The sequence below is a fragment of the Nyctereutes procyonoides genome, unplaced genomic scaffold, assembly GCF_905146905.1.
Source record: "Nyctereutes procyonoides isolate TBG_1078 unplaced genomic scaffold, NYPRO_anot_genome, whole genome shotgun sequence".
Classification (NCBI taxonomy): Eukaryota; Metazoa; Chordata; class Mammalia; order Carnivora; family Canidae; genus Nyctereutes; species Nyctereutes procyonoides.
Genome location: NW_026575024.1, coordinates 34,661,651 through 34,678,470, shown reverse-complemented (window position 1 = coordinate 34,678,470; position 16,820 = coordinate 34,661,651). Strand labels below are relative to the sequence as shown.

The window sequence follows — 16,820 nt, the reverse complement described above, 5'->3', positions numbered from 1 at the left end:
CACTGGAAAGGAAGGCAAGGTCCAGGGAAAAGCTGGGTGGCTCTTCACTGTTGAGGGGTCCTGAAGATGTGATCATGTTGAGTAATGCCAGGGTACTCCAGCAGCTCTTAAACTGCAATGTGTACACAAGTCTCAGGAGATCTTCTTAAGGAAAGGATTTTGATTCAGCAGTTCTGGGGTGGGACCTTGAGACTGTGCCTTTCTGACTAGCTCCCAGGTCACCCTGGTGTTGCTAGTTTTCAGAGCAGACTGAGTAGAAAAAGGATAGGGCAGTATTTTAGGCCAGCTCTCTATTTTTATTTATGTAAACTAAGGTTCGGTTCGGTAAGGCAAAGCAATTTGCCACAGGTCACACAACCAATAAGTAGTGTAGCTAGTTTCAAACCCAGTACTCCAGAACATCCTGTGTTTATGTTCCTATATTCCCCTCGTATCACCCATAGACAGATGAGCTAGTAGCTGTCATCTGTGTGTCTTGACCATTTCCACAGTGGAATTTAATTTAGTATATGTACACCTAAACATACTGTATCAGCCTCCTCTGTGTAAAGTCACACCAAAATGTAGTAGCTGTAGTAGCTTAAAACAACCATTTATTAGCTCACAATTCTGTGAGTCAGCTGTTTGGGCTGGAATCAACAGAGCAGTTCTGCTGCTTTCCACTGGGTTCACTTATGCTGTTGCAGAGGTGTAAAGCTTGGAGCCTCATCTGATGGCTGGGATGAGAGGATTGTCTTTCTGTATGGCATCTTCATATGGTGAGCTTCTGGTTTTCAGCAGCAAGGGAGGGCAAGCCCCAATTTACAATAATAGCATTTCCTTTTGCTGATGTCAGATTGACCAAAGAAAGCTGCATAGCCATGCCTGGGTGTAAAGCATGGGAAAAAATAACAAACTTCACTTTCTTATGGAAGGGGATGCAAAATAGAGTTTGTTTTTCCAATCTACCACATATACCAACTTCCATAAAACTAGCCCTTTTGCACTAGAATTTGCTCAAAGTTTTATAGATTAAGCCCATCTTTACCTTTGCACGTTGGTAAACCAAACCATAGCAGCATTTATTGTTAGGCTGTCAATCTGATAGTGAGTTTATTAAGGAATCTTAGCTCAGTGGGGTATAAATATTAAATGTTCAAATTTTTTTCAAAGTACTAAGTTCGACTCAATTCTGTAAAAGTTCCTTTTCCCTCCCTTTAATGCCATCCTAGATAGTCATTCACCTGACAAACATTTCTGAGACTTTTTTTTTTTTAAGATTGTATTTATTTATTCATGAGAGACAGGCAGAGGGAGAAGCAGGCTCCATGCAGCGAGCCTGACGTGGGACTCGATCCCGGGTCTCCAGGATCACATCCGGGCTGAAGGCGGCGCTAAACCGCTGAGCCACCTGGGCTGCCCAAGACTTTTTTTTGAAACATTTATGTATTTATTTTTAGAGAGACCGACAGAGCACGTGCAGTGGGGAGGGGCGGAGGGAGAGAGAATCTCAAGCAGATACCCGCAGAGTGAGGAGCCCCACACAGGGCTCCATTTCACAACTGTGAGATCATGACCTGAGCCAAAATCAGGAGTCAGATGCTTAGCCGACTGAGCCACCCAGGTGCCTCTATTTCTGAGGCACTTTTTATATGTGTCAGGCACTATGCTTTGCCCAGGATACCAAGGACAACAGAAGAGGCAAAATCATTTCCCCTATGAAGCCTAAATACTATCAGAGGAGATAAACAATAAAAAGCATATTATATTAAAAAGATATAACATCAAGTAGTGTTGAGAGCCAGGATGGAAAGGAAAAGCAAAAGCTTCATGAGGCAGATAGGAGGGGCTGCCAATTTAGATAGGGGTCAGAGACAGTCTCCCTGAGGATGTGGCATTGAGTGGAGACCTAAATGAAGAGAGAGGTGTGAATATCTAGGGAAGAGTGTTTTCAGCAGAGGGAACAGCAAAAGCCCTGAGATGAGAATGTGATTGCCACATTCAAGAAACAGAAAAGAGGCCAGACTGACAGGGCAAGGCATAGAATGAATGGAATTGGGGTCACAGAGGCAGCAGGGGGCCAGGCCATGTAAGGCCACAGAAAGGACTTTGGGCTTCAGTCCAAGTGTGAGACGAACCCATTGGAAGATGTCAAGCAGAATCAGAACATGATCTTTTCAGTGGTTTCGAGAGCTCACATTGAGATTGCCTGAAGAGGCAAGAGTTCAAAAAGTGAGCCCAGTAAAAGGACACAGCAGCAGTTCTGCTTGGGCAGAGTTTATCATCTTCAGCATTAAAACCCAGACTATGTTAAATATTCAACTTTAGGCTCAGTTTAAATCCAGTCTTCTCTCTGTCCCATTGCAGGCTGTAGCTGGATCCGTTGTGCCTTGAAATAGAAGGTGGTGGTACAGGATCTGGTCCTTAAACACTTTTATGCCACCTGCTTTTCAAAGTCTATGTGGTCCTGCATGTTGAGTTGGAAGGAGGAAGAAGGAAATCAATGAACGTATCTACTGTTGACTTATGGCCATTTGATCCTCTTTCAGTTCACTGTGGCTGCTTTTCTGTCAAAAACACCAGTGACCCTGTGGCAGGTGTCCCATTGCCTGTTCTCTGCCGTGACAGACGTAAGTAAGGCCCTTGGAGGGGCCTTCTGGATCCCTACCCTCCCAGCACTGCTCCTTTTATTCCAAGCCCATAATGCTCTCCATGGTGGCCTACCCCAGTGCATCTTACTGCTGGGGCTCACATGCCAGGCAAGCATCCTACCATGTGGGCCACTGATAAGAAAGTTAAGCCCCGCAGCCTTCTAGCACCCACTGGAGAAAATAGCCCAGCTGAGGCAGGTTAAAAGATTGATAGGGAAGGAGATGGGTAAGGTAGAGTTAATTTTGCCATGAGGAGGATACCTAGGTCTAATTATAGGGGTTTTCCCTTTCTCTATAATGTAAGTTATAGAACTCCTCTGTGTAGTCAACTGCTTGTTCTGCTTATCAGTTCCAGGGCAACATCTTGTTATAGACATTAACATTCACCAGAAGAAAGGCCAAAGCAAACTGTCAGTGCATCCAGGCCCTTACATTTTTATAAAGTCTTATTTGTTATTGTAGCTTTATAGGAAAGGAGGACAGGAGATAATCAGAACCTTCAGGTTAATAGGCCCAACTGTGTTTGCAAAAGATCACATTGTATTCTTTTTAGAGAAAGGGCAGTGCATCTCTTGTCCTGATTTAAAGTGATACATTAATCACTGCTTCCACCCAGCTTTTTACATGCTTTACTTTGTAAATGAAAAGATCACCACTGGCCCATTTGTCCAGTTTGCCTTAATGAGGGACATATAGCTCTGAAAAGTGGGCAGCACAAGGACCAGCCTGACATGGGCTCTCTCGGCCCAAGGGCATCTCCACCCTAACCTGTGTCTCATTCCACTGTGTGCTGAAGGAAAAAACTATCTGTTTGAGGCACTGAGAACCAAAAAGAATGAAAATAAAGACAATCACCCAAGGATGGGGTTTATGTAGAATATAATGGCTGTTGCCAAAACAAAACAAAACAAACAAAAACAAACAAAAAAACAAATCCCACTGAATTTTTGTTGAATCAACCTTTGATTGTATTCTAAGGAGAGAATAGAAAGAAAAGCCAAAACAAAAGAGGAGAGTTTGACTCCATTCCAAACAATTTAGTTTAAGAATGGAATTTTCTAAGTGTGAGCCAGGCTTAGAATATGACTACACTGCAGAAGTTCCAAGTGCTGTGTGATGGTGACGACAATGATGATTGTTATTATGAAGGTGTAATATATATGCAATAAAGCATGAAAATCCTCAGTGGGAGCTGAAGGACTTTTCACTTCTAGAAAACTACTACGTGACCACCACCCGGATCAGGATATTTTCAACATTCCAAAAATTCGCTCATGTTCCTTCCTAGGCAGTATCATACACACACACACACACACACACCACCACCACCACCACCACCACCACCACCACCACACGTAATCACTATTCTAACACCATAGAATTGTTTTCCCTGTTTTTGAGCTTCATATAAATGGAAACAGGTAGAATGTACCTTTTGGGTCTGGTTACTTTCCTTTATTATTATGTGTTTGTGATTGATCCATGTTTGCAGCTGGTAACTAGTGTTTATACTTTCTTATTGCTCTAAATTATATCATTGTATGAATATACCAGAATGTATGCATCTTATCTATTGTGACGGGAAATTTTTGTGGGTTTTAAAATTGCACTCCAGGGTCTTTGAAAATCGGTCCTATATTCCCATCCTACTTCTTATTCCCTATTACTATTACAATAGAGTGTATTAAGTACTCAATACTTGTGTTAATGGGTTATTCTGTGAAAATAAAGGTGATTCTTTGTCATGGTAAACTCCTAAGTGTTTTATGCAAAAAAGCACAGTAAAATTATGTGATATTACTGGATTATAAAAAGAGGATTTTTTCCCCAAATAATTCAAATGGTAAATTATTTTTTTCTGATGCCAAAACATTTGTAATCACTTGCTTGAAGTGTTGAATACGTGCTGCTAAATGTAAATTAGAAAGCCTCAAACATGGATGTCAGCATTTAACCTACAGGAAATGATTTACAAATGAGAACACTGTTCCTACTTACCTGATGTTTATGGCAAGATTACATAAAATGAAATGAGAGCATATGGAAAATATACACACTACTTAATGAGGCTGTTAAACTGCTGGCCTAATTGCATGGTTTTATATTTCTCTCCACTCTTTAAATGTGAACAGATCAGTTTTGTAAATACAATGATTTGTTCCTACCATCTCTGTTATGGTGCAATAAGATTAGGAAAATACACTAATTTATAATATAAATATCAATTGCACATTCAGCAAGACTCAATGTTCTTTTCTTTCCTTCACTGACTCCGTGTGGTTGGAATCACAACAAAAGTACAGTTTAGTTATATTTATGTTCCTGTCTCAGGAAGCCCCAAATTTTCATCTACATGAACAAAAAATGAATTCCTTAGACTTTTTTTTTCAGTCATTTTTGCCATTGTGATTCATGCTGGTTAAGGTGACAGTAATGGATTTTTACCATTTCCACCTAGAAGCGACTTAGAGGATCATGTGATCCAATCACTTCAACTAATTGATGAATATTTTAAGTCTCAGAGAGGCTGTGTGGCTTGCTCAGGTTGAATGCCCAGCTGGTGGCATGCTCCAACCCCAACTTCCATTTCAGAACTTGTAGGCACATCAGTTCAACAAAATCCAGTCAGAGAACAAAGACAAGTTTAATTGAATATTGACAGAAATCTGTAAAGCCTAGAATTTACCTCTTGGCAAAATGTTTTTTTTTCTCCTCGTATTTTATAAATGTTTCCTCAAAGAAGTTTCCCTTTCTAAACTTTGTAAAAGGAGCTGACAAATGCACTAACACTGAATTAATGAGAAGACTGAGTTTCTGGCACTCACATGAGCTTCTGATACTAATCAAAGTACTACCTAAGATTTAGGCAGGGCTACCCCTCGCGGTAGGGCTGGTTGTCCACTGCGCAAGGACACAGCAGCAGTAGAGCAAGTATGAGGCTGAGGTACATCCTTTTTCAAGCCTTCTCCCTGGAACTGAGCTGTATCTACCCTCAGAGAAGGGATACACATGTTCCTAATTTGCGGAAGGTCATGGTATAAACCAGACCCTAGAGGTTGTATATCCTGCCAAAAAAGCTGATTTGCAGACAAATAATCAACAACAAAAGATTTGTGTGATATTTGTGCTTCCTTCTGCCCCAATCCTATTTCAAAATAGTGTCTATGCAACCAGAAATGAGTGTGTCTATCAAGGCTGGTTCACGTAGGGCTTTACTCCTTCCCAGCTTCATGGTGATGACAAGAGTATCAGATAGAGCAGATGCCAATGCACAGGCTTATTTCACTGCCGTTCATGTCTTATCTGCTAACATCTCAGGTGCCCCGAGCAAGTCACTGGGTTGGGTCCAGTGTCTGGGGACAGGGCAAAGTGACCCACATGTGGTGGAAAGGTGTGGCAAAGGGTCAAGGTGAATCATTGAGGTGAATAATTGAGGACGTCGTTGACATCCACCATCCTGCATTATCCAACTTGGAGTTCTTAAGGGCAGGGAACATTTCTAATTTAACTTCTAATCCCCAGGGCTCAACCTGGTGCTTGGAACACAAGGAGGTAATAACAAATATTTTTTTTTTTTAGAACTAAAAATGAATGGCCCTGCAATCTAGTGAGTGACTGAAACCAAAGCCAGAGAGTCATTTTTGACTTCTTTCGAAGCCTCACATGACACCTGCAGCAGTCAGTAAGTACTATTGATTGAATCTGTTTGAAAAATATCTCTTAAGGGCAGCCCGGGTGGCTCAGCGGTTTAGCGCGGACTTTAGCCCAGGGTGTGGTCCTGGAGACCCAGATCGAGTCCCACGTTGGGCTCCCGGCATGGAGCCTGCTTCTCCCTCTGCCTGTGTCTCTGCCTCTCATTCTCTCTCTCTCTCTCTGTCTCTCTCTTTTTCTCATGAATAAATAAATAAAATCATATATATATATATATATATATATATATATATATATATATATATATATATAAACCGGAATGCCTCGGTGGCTCAGCGGTTGAGCCCCTGCCTTCAGCCCAGGGTGTGATCTTGGAGACCTGGGATCAAGTCCCACATCAGGTTCCCTGCATGGAGCCTACTTCTCTCTCTGCCTGTGTCTCTGCCTCTCTCTCTCTCTGTGTCTCTCGTGAATAAATAAATTTAAAAAACTGAAAAAAAAATCTCTCTTAAATCATTCCTCTTTCCATTCTAGACCCAGGACTAAAGACTAAACCCTCCAGAGAAATTAACCCTTTTATGTTTCCCCAAAGCACCTTGTACATTTCTATGTTATAGCACTTGCCTCATTGTTTTAGAGTTCTCCCTTTGTCTGTTTCTCCTGTAAGAAGTGTCAAACTCTGAAGGGCAAAATCAGGATTCCAACTCATTTTTTTTCTTGCCAAAGAAATAACCATATATATTTTAAAATATGTGGCACATACACAAGATTCGAAATTCAAAAGCCATGAAAAGGATATGCAGTGAAAAGCAAGGACTGCCTCCCACCCCAAATTCAAGTACGAGAAGAGCTCATTCTATTCCAGTGCCTTATTTACTCTGCCTGTGAGTCTTAACCATACCAATTTACAATACGTTCTTTCCATTTCTCACACACTAATCTGCTTTTCAAACTTAATCTACTTTAGAAGTAATATCTACACATGTAAAGCAGCCTTAATCTTTGTAAAAGCCTCATATCATTTCATTGTATGGATGTGCCAAAATTTATGGTACCTATAGGATTGATTACTACTCCTTGCTATGAGCAAAAATGAAAGTAATAAGTTTCCACTTCCTTCCCACTCCTCTTCCTCCTCTTTGCTATCCAAAATTTTAGTTGTTTACATTATTTTGTTAGTATTTATGTTTATAGCTTCAAATATATCTTCACTTCTAACGCTTGCTTTATTTAGTGTCTGATAGTATCTTTGACATCTGGCAGTAAAGTTTATCTGGATAACTATACCCCTTTCCACATTCTCTCCTTCCTTTCCTGAATGTTGCTTATATTATTCCTACATTTTCAGGGTTCAATTGGCATTCGATTCAGTCTTAGTCTTACAAGTAAATGGATTCACTGGAATAGGTTTACATTTTCCCCTTTCTTTTTTTTTTTTTTTTCTTTTTCATTTTCCCCTTTCAAGCCCACAAAAAAGGTAGCTCCAGGACTACTCTCCAAGGCAGAGTCTCTCTTCCTCTCTCTCCTGTTCTAAGAGACTGCTTCCTACAAATGTATGTATTTGTGTGAATCTTCATCAACCCCAGCTCTCTGGTAACAAACGTGGCCCAGGGAAGCTCTCACCACCTGCTGATAATCCTCCTTCTCCGTTTTCAAAACAAAAATTATATCTCAATTTTAAAAAATACCCTCTCATGTGGGGCCATCTGCTCTGTCCTCTACTGCCTATCTTAGATCTACTTCGGGGTAGGGGGAGTCTTCTTAACATTTCCTGTATCCCTATTTGATCTGCATTGGATGTGGCAGCCCTTAGTTACATATTTATTAAGGGTTACGGAGTCATGTTTATTTTTCTTGTTTTGGGGAGATTTGCAACAGGAAGAGGACATAGCATTTTCTTTACCAGGACATTTTAAAATGGGAAAGAACACACCATTACATCTGTTGAGTAAGGCAGTCAGATAGACCTGAGCAGGAGATGGAGGAAAGAGGATGACAGATAGACAATTTTCAGGGACCACCCAGTATCCACCCAGAGATGGGTCCCTCTCCCTTAGACCAATCCCATTTGCAGTTTAGCACAAACTGATGAGCTGAAGATACAGGATCTATCTCCGAGGATAGCCCCTACTTTAGAGCATGCGCACTTAAGAAAGACTGCATCTGCTAATAACCCCGAGGTTATTATAGTATTTTTATAATGTCATTGCTTATTATAGTATCTTTATAATACCATTTGTTTATTATAGTGTCTTTATAATACCATTTGCATTGAGGTTTGGGTCCCTCCACATTGGTTTGCCCTTAGGCACTAGTGGAAGACGACTAACACAAACTTGTACAAAAAGGTTGGAGGGGAGGATCCAGCAGCCTGGGTGGCTTGGTGGTTGAGCGTCTGCCTTCAGCTCAGGCCATGATCCCAGGACCCTGGGATCAAGTCCCGCTTTGGGCTCCCCACAAGGAGCCTGCTTCTCCCTCTGCCTGTGTCTCGCCTCTCTCTTCTCTCTGTGTGTTTCTCGTAAATAAATAAATAGAACCTTAAAAAAAAAAAAAAAACCTGTTAGTGGGGAGAAAACCAAGGGATCCAAGGGTGGGAAGAAGACCAAGTAAACCCTCATAAAAGGACACAATGAGATACTTGTGCTGCCACCAATTGTGGGGTGAGCCTGCTCCCCTGTCTTTTGAGTGTACTAAGGCTTTTTTTTGCTAAAGGAAAAACCTTTGCTACTTTAACTCTCTATTGGGTCTCTCCACTGAATTCTTTCCTTCCAGAAAACAAGAACCGAGGAATTCCACAATCCACCCCAGGTAACACTTCCAATCTTATAACTCATTTTTTCTCTTAATTTCTAGAGTCTATTATGTTATGTTCTTAATAAATACTTGCTAAAACAAAAAGAAGAAGGTATATTAGTTTCCTATTGCTGTTGTTACATCTTATAAATGTGGGTTTTTTTTTGTTTTTTTTTTTTGTTTTTTTTTGCAAAAAAAAATATGGAACGCTTCACGAATTTGTGTGTCATTCTTGCACAGGGGCCATGCTAATCTTCTCTGTATCGTTCCAATTTTAGTATATGTGCTGCCGAAGCGAGCACTAAATGTAGTGGTTTAAAACAACATACATTCATTATCTCAGAGTTCTGTAGGCTAGAAGTCTGAAATGGATTAAAATCCAGGTACTAGGAGAGCTGTATTAGCCTCCAGGGAATCTGGGGGAGATCCAACTTGGCTATTTGAGGTCCCAGAAGGAGCTCACCTTCCTGGGCTCATGGCCTCTTTCCTCTATCCTCAAAGCTCACCAAAGGGTCAAGCACTTTATACAGGGCATCACTATGACTTCCTTTCCTTTCTCCCTTTTTCACTTTTAAGGAAATTTGTGATTACATTGGGCCCACATTACATAATCTAGAATAATGTAGGTGATCTGGAATATTCTCCTGTATCTCAAAATCCTTAATTTAATCACATCTGCAAAGTCCCTTTTGCCATGTAAAGAAAATATTCAGAGGCTCTGAAGATTAAAACAGGGGCATCTTTTGGGGAGAGGGCATCATTCTGTTTACCATAGAGGGAGAAAGGGAGTGATGGAAAAAGTCAGTTACCTGTTCTTATGCAAATTTAATTCTATACTGTAATAGGTTCTATTTGACATTCACAGGCTTTAAATTTTCACAGTGTTCAAGCACCTGGCCTGTCTGTGAGATAAGTGAAAATCTTGTGCTTTTCTGCATGAGGTTGAAAAGTACATTGTGATTCATATAAACAAATATATATCTTGATTAATTTTGTTTTTAGGAGAAATAAAGTATATGATTTAAAACATATTGTTTGAAAAGCCTAATAAAGCATTTCCTAGATGACTCAGTTACCAACGTAGTAAATAGTATGAGGTCAAATGTAAATGTAAAATTAAGGTTAAGTAGAAAATAGTATATATAGTTTAAATATAAACATGAAATATAAATTAAAATATGCCATTAAGTGGATAGAAAGGCAGATAGATATAAAAAAGAAAATGATAAATAAACCTTGAGAATAAATAAGGAAAAGGAAATGCTTCAAATATGTATGATGATGAAAAGAGGCATTTCTAAACTTGTATTTTGACATCTGAATTTATCATCAGAAATAAGATGAAACATATGGGAAACTTTTGGTACAGAGACTGAACAAAAATCTTAACACAAGTGACAGTCAGAAATTGTGCAAATGAAAACATCTAGTATCTAGCTGTAAACTATATTTCAAGAGGCAAACTACTGATTACAACTTGGATTAACTACCTGACATGTTATCTAAATAAATACATCTATTATTCTAAAAAAGAGAATGAAGAATAGTTCTGAGAATCACCATATAGATTACTGAAAATCCCAAAGCAAATCATTTCTTTGAAATGGCTTATAGCACGTGGAAAAGGTTCTTAGTTTTGCTTGGATTCTATTTGAATTATCAGTAGCTTCTGTGCTGCTTTCTAAAAGTGTTCCTCTTGCTCCCAGAATGCAGATCTAGAAGTTTGGGGGTGATATGTGGGATAGATAACATCTAATTTCCCATTGCTCCTCACTATTTTCAATACTACATTCAGGGTTTTTTTGTTTTTTTTTGTTTTTTTTTTGTTTTTTAGGAAGCAGTGACTCTAGTCTCATCTGTTTAATGGCCTGAACAGCTTTGAGCGCATTTTTCTTTTGCCTACGTTAGTGTCATTTCCATGAGGGCACAACAACACTTTCTCAGTGAGCCAGACCCCACTGATTATGAACATTAAGTCTGAGTTGATTCAGCCTTTGGGCTACATTTAGAAAAATAAGAATAAATAGAAGCAGAAATGAGGTAAGTAGATTCAAGTAGGTACAGACAAGGGACCCACTAGAGCAGTGGAGTTTTCCAGATGCCCTTTTGGTGAATTTAGTTAACGATCGTCAAGGTAGCTTCTCTCATTCCAGTTTCTCTATAACTTTTTTTTAATAGAACACTGCTCCAAATCACTTTTATTTTTTCCTAATTGCAAGAGGAATGCATGATTACTGTAAATAATATGGAAAATGGAGAAAAATACAAAGAAAAACACCACAAATCATCTGTAATCCTGCCATCTTGAAATAACCACTATTCCTTCTCTGACACCATTTGTGCTCTTACCCTGCCTTATATTTTGTTCACAGTCTTGTTATATCATTATGTTGATGACTGCTGCTGCTACTAGTACTACTACTACTACCACCACTACTAGTACTACTACTTTACATATTGCCTCACTTCCTTAATTGAATGTAAAGTCCATGAAGACAGGGGATTTGTCTCCTGGAGCACCAAAACAAGACTCAGTAAATATTTATTAGCTTAATAGATATTTTTGATATGAATAAATGCACCCTTTGGTGTATCATCTTCCAGTCATTTTTTTAAATACGTACATGAATTACATTTATAAAGCATTATTTTTGTTAATTTTATTGTTTTCTAAATTTTAATTCCAGTATAGTGAACATAATGGTGTTATACTAATTTCAGATGTACTCTCCATAGTTTTGTTGGTATCAGGAAATATATTGGTTCTTTATTATGCTCAGACTGATGCTGAGCTCTATGGAGGCAGTGCAGAGCATGCCTCAACAAGACTTTATCCTCAAGGGAAACTTTATCTACATATAATATTGCTTGATTTATTATTATTATTTGTAATCCCCGGCATAAGACCACAGTGTCTTTTTTTCCATTTACACAAATTTCTTCCTTGCACACCTCCCTAATCTCAGGCAGGACAATCTTCAGGAATCCTAAACTCACAGAGTTTACTCCCACCCCATTCTGCTGAGGGTCCCTCAAATGAATGCCCTTTCCCCTCCCAACTGCCCTTTCACATTTTTCTCAGTCTCTCTCTTTTATTTTTAAAGATTTTATTTATTTATTTATTTATTTATTTATTTATTTATTTATTTATTTATTTATGATAGACATAGAGACACACACAGAGAGAGAGAGGCAGAGACACAGGCAGAGGGAGAAGCAGGCTCCATGCCAGGAGCCCAAGGTGGGACTCGATCCAGGGACTCCAGGATCGCGCCCCGGGCCAAAGGCAGGCACTAAACCACTGAGCCACCCAGGGATCCCCTCTCTTTTTTTTTTCATACAACCGGATGCTGCTAGCTGGATGGTGCTAGAGTCAAGCTCACCTGGACCTCTTTCCAGCTGGGTGATCTGAATCACAGTTCACTCATCTGTAGAATGTAGAAGGGGGAGGATGAAATCACCTTACTCATCAGATTGGTTTGAGGTTTACATGAGATAAAATGCTGTGTTAGGGTTATCCAGAAAAACAGAAGATACACACACGGAGAGGGAGATAGATATAGATATGTAAAGAGATTTGTCATAAGAAATTGACTTACATGACTATAGAGACTGAGAAGTCCCATGATCTGCAGTCAGCAAGCTGGAGACCCAATGTGTGCTACAGTCTGATTCACAAGGTCTGAGAACCAGGAGAACTGACAGGATGAGTGACAGTCTGAAAGCCAGCAGGCAGGCTTGAGACCCAAGCTGATGTTTCAGTTTGAGCTTGAAGGCCAGAAAACACTCAGCTCAAGGGATCAGGCAGTGGGAGCTCCTACTTACACAACCTTTTTGTTCCATTCAGGTCTTCAAGTGACTGGATGAGTCCCTCCCATTTTAAGGAGGGCAATCTGCTCTATTCAGTCTATATTAACCATTCAAAGGTTAATCTTATCCAGAGACACTCTCACAGGAACATCCAGAATAATGTTTGGCCAAATGTCTGCATGTTCCACGGCCTAGTGAAGTTAACACATAAAATTAACAATTATAAGGGCTTATTAGCATTGTACCTGGCATCCATAAAAAATCAGTGAATGCTAACTCAGGAGCCTTTTGGACTACTTCTAGTTCTCATGATCTCTTTCTCCTTCTGAGGCATGTCTTCCTCTTTAATGTTTTAGTGGTAGAGCTGTAAAGGAATGATACCATATGGCACATGCCAGACTGTAATATGTTTTATTGACTGTTTATGTCCATTTTACTTTGCCACATATGTTGGGGAGAAAAAAAAATCGTTGGCACCTTCAGTTGCTGAATGAGTAAGGAGAACTGGGGCTTTTACTTTCCTGCCATGAGAGAATGAAGATGGGATCTTGTCCCATATCAAAACAAGGGAAAGAAGATGATCTGAAAAAGCCCCACTTAACTAGAGGAAGTTTGGGGGAGAGCTTGAGATATAGCTCTGGAGTTTGGGAGACTGAATGGATATTAAGCATTATTTCCTGCTTCTCATGTGGAGATAGATATCTGTGACAAGAACCTAATGTGCGTGGGAAGGGAGCCAGGTATGAAAGGACTGTAGTATAGTACAGTGATAAGAAAATGGGGCAATCTTGGGGCACCTGGATGGTTTAGTTGGTTGAGCATCTGCCTTGGGCACAGGTCATGATCCCAGGGTCCTGGGATCAAGCCCCACATTGGGCTTTCTGCTCAGTGGGGAGCCTGCTTCTCTCTCTCCCTCTGCTGTTCCTCCCTGCTTGTGCTCACACTTTGTCTTGTCAAATAAATAAAATCTTTTAAAAAAAGAAAATAGGGCAATCTTCAGCATACTCCATCCTCTGAGACTCTTAGAGGGCACAACAAAAGTTTAGTCATGAGAGACACACAGAGAGAGGCAGAGACATAGGCAGAGACAGAAGCAGGCTCCCTGCAGGGAGCCCAATGTGGGACTCAATCCCAGGACCCTGGACTCATGACCTGAGCCAAAGGCAGATGCTCAACCACTGAGCCAGGCATACCAGTAACTCTGGTCCCTGGTTAATCTGCTAAAAGTTTAAGGATCTAAATAAACATTGAAATATAATAGGATAATTCATCTATGTAATGCAATCACTGATCACTGCTCATTAATTAATTATTATTAGTTTCAGTTTTCATTTTTGTGTGCCCATAAATTTCTTAAGAACCTCCTGGTACTTAGAAACCCAGGACCAGGAAAACAGGGTCAGTCCCTAAAGATTTGGGCAATTTCCCATGCAAGTATCCAAAGCAGTCCACTTTTTAAAAGTGTGCCTCTGAATTCAAAAGAGAAAAAAGCCTCTCTAAAGGGATAGCTTCTCCTGAATATGCTTTTTCAGCTGTTCATAGCCTTGAAAGATGTACAACCGAGAAGGCCACATAAAAAGCAACTGTTATGGTTAAAAAAAAAAAAAAAGGACAGGGACAGACAATATACAGAAGACATGAGTAAGGGAAAAACGTTCAGCTTCACTTGTGGTTACTAAATAAATATAAAAATTGTGGTGCCTGGTGGTTTAGTTGGTTAAGCATCTGCTCAGGTCATGATCCAAAGGTCCTGAGGTACAGCCCCGTATCAGGCTCCCTGCTCAGTGGGGAGTCCGCTTCTCCTTCTCCCTCTACCCCTTCCCCTGATCATGTTCTCTCTCTCTCTCAAATAAATACAATCTTAGAAATATGTATGTAAACATTTAAAACAAGATAGTACCTTTCAATCATTGAATCAGTGAAGATACTTTCAAATAACCATACTGAGGGATGCCTGGGTGGCTCATTCAACTAAATGCCCAACTCTTTTTTTTTTTAGTTTTATAAATTAATTTTTATTGGTGTTCAATTTACCAACATACAGAATAACACCCAGTGCTCATCCCGTCAAGTGTCCCCCTCAGTGCCCGTCACCCATTCACCCGCACCCCCCGCCCTCCTCCCCCTCCACCGCCCCTAGTTCATTTCCCAGAGTTAGGAGTCTTTATGTTCTGTCTCCCTTTCTGATATTTCTCACACATTTCTTCTCCCTTCCCTTATATTCCCTTTCACTATTATTCATATTCCCCAAATGAATGAGAACATACACTGTGTCCTTCTCCGGTTACTGTGGCCAAGTTCAAAAAGGGTGTTGCCTGAGTTCTCCTCTGGGATTTTGATGAAATCTTGTCTCACATTTAGATCTTTCATCCATTTTGAGTTTATCTTTGTGTCTGGTGCAAGAGAGTGGTCCAGTTTCATTCTTCTGCATGTGGATGTCCAATTTTCCCAGCACCATTTATTGAAGAGACTGTCTTTCTTCCAGTGGATCGTCTTTCCTCCTTTATCGTATATTAGTTGAGCATAAAGTTCAGGGTCCACTTCTGGGTTCTCTATTCTGTTCCATTGATCTATGTGTCTGTTTTTGTGCCAGTACCACACTGTCTTGATGACCACAGCTTTGTAGTACAACCTGAAATCTGGCATTGTGATGCCCCCAGATATGGTTTTCTTTTTTAAAATTCCCCTGGCTATTCGGGGTCTTTTCTGATTCCACACAAATCTTAAAATAATTTGTTCTAAGTCTCTGAAGAAAGTCCATGGTATTTTGATAGGGATTGCATTATACGTGTAAATTGCCCTGGGTAACATTGACATTTTCACAATATTAATTCTGCCAATCCATGAGCATGGAATATTTTTCCATCTCTTTGTGTCTTCCTCAATTTCTTTCAGAAGTGTTCTATAGTTTTTAGGGTATATTTTGAGAACCATTTGAATGGTAAATGGTTCTCCAACCTTTTATTTTCAGGTTGTAGGTGTCCTTCTGTCTAAAATGAGTCTCTTGTAGACAGCAAATAGATGGGTCCTGCTTTTTTATCCAGTCTGAAACCCTGCGCCTTTTGATGGGGTCATTAAGCCCATTCATGTTCAGAGTTACTATTGACAGATATGAGTTTAGTGTCATCATGATATCTATTTAGTCCTTGTTTTTGTTAAATGCCCAACTCTTGATTTCGGTTCAGGTCATGATCTTGGGGTCGTGGAACTGAGCTGAGCCCCAGGTCAAGTTCTGTGCTGGGTGTGGAGCCTGCTTGGGATTCTCTCTCTCCCTCTCCCTCTGCCCCTTCTCACCTCTACCACTTGTTCTGATGCTCTCCTCTGGCCCCCCAAAACAATTCAAATGAGCATACTGAATGCAGATGAAACACTCTAACCTGGCTGGGGGAGTATACATATTCCTGACAATAATTTGCAATACTTATGCACTCTGTCACAGTAAGTTCACCAATAGTGGCCTCTTCAAAATATATCACTAGTTCTGAAAACAATGACTTATATACTAAAATACTCATTTCAATGAATAATGATTTCTGAAAAATTTAAAAAAAACTGTGATCAACATAAACATCCAACCATAGAAGCATGGTTTCATGCAATTAGAACAGCATGGATTCTTTGAAAAAGCTAGACTTTTGAAGTTTCTGACCTTGAATTCACATCCCAGCTGTAAAACCTTGGGCAAAACAGTCTCTCTGAACACCGGTTTCTCACCTGAAGAACAGGAACAATAATGCCTAAGATTCATGAATGTTGTATGACAAAGATTTAAAAACAACAACAACAACTTTATCCATTTGCTTTTCTTAAGCAGGCACATTTCAGTGTTCTAGAGCTATACTGTCTCAGTAGCACTAGCCACATATAACTATTTAGATCATTTATTAAAAACAAATGCAATCTAAAATTAATTCCTTAGTTGCACTAGCTACATTT

The 16,820-nt window shown here is 39.9% G+C and overlaps 1 non-coding gene across 1 annotated transcript; it reads right to left on the bottom strand.

Moving 5' to 3' along the window:
- Positions 1-9,269: 9,269 nt before the first annotated feature.
- On the bottom strand, positions 9,270-9,376 carry LOC129498697 (U6 spliceosomal RNA). The gene has a single exon (XR_008662182.1). It is a non-coding gene; the product is annotated as a U6 spliceosomal RNA (small nuclear RNA).
- Between the last annotated feature and the right edge of the window lie 7,444 nt (positions 9,377-16,820).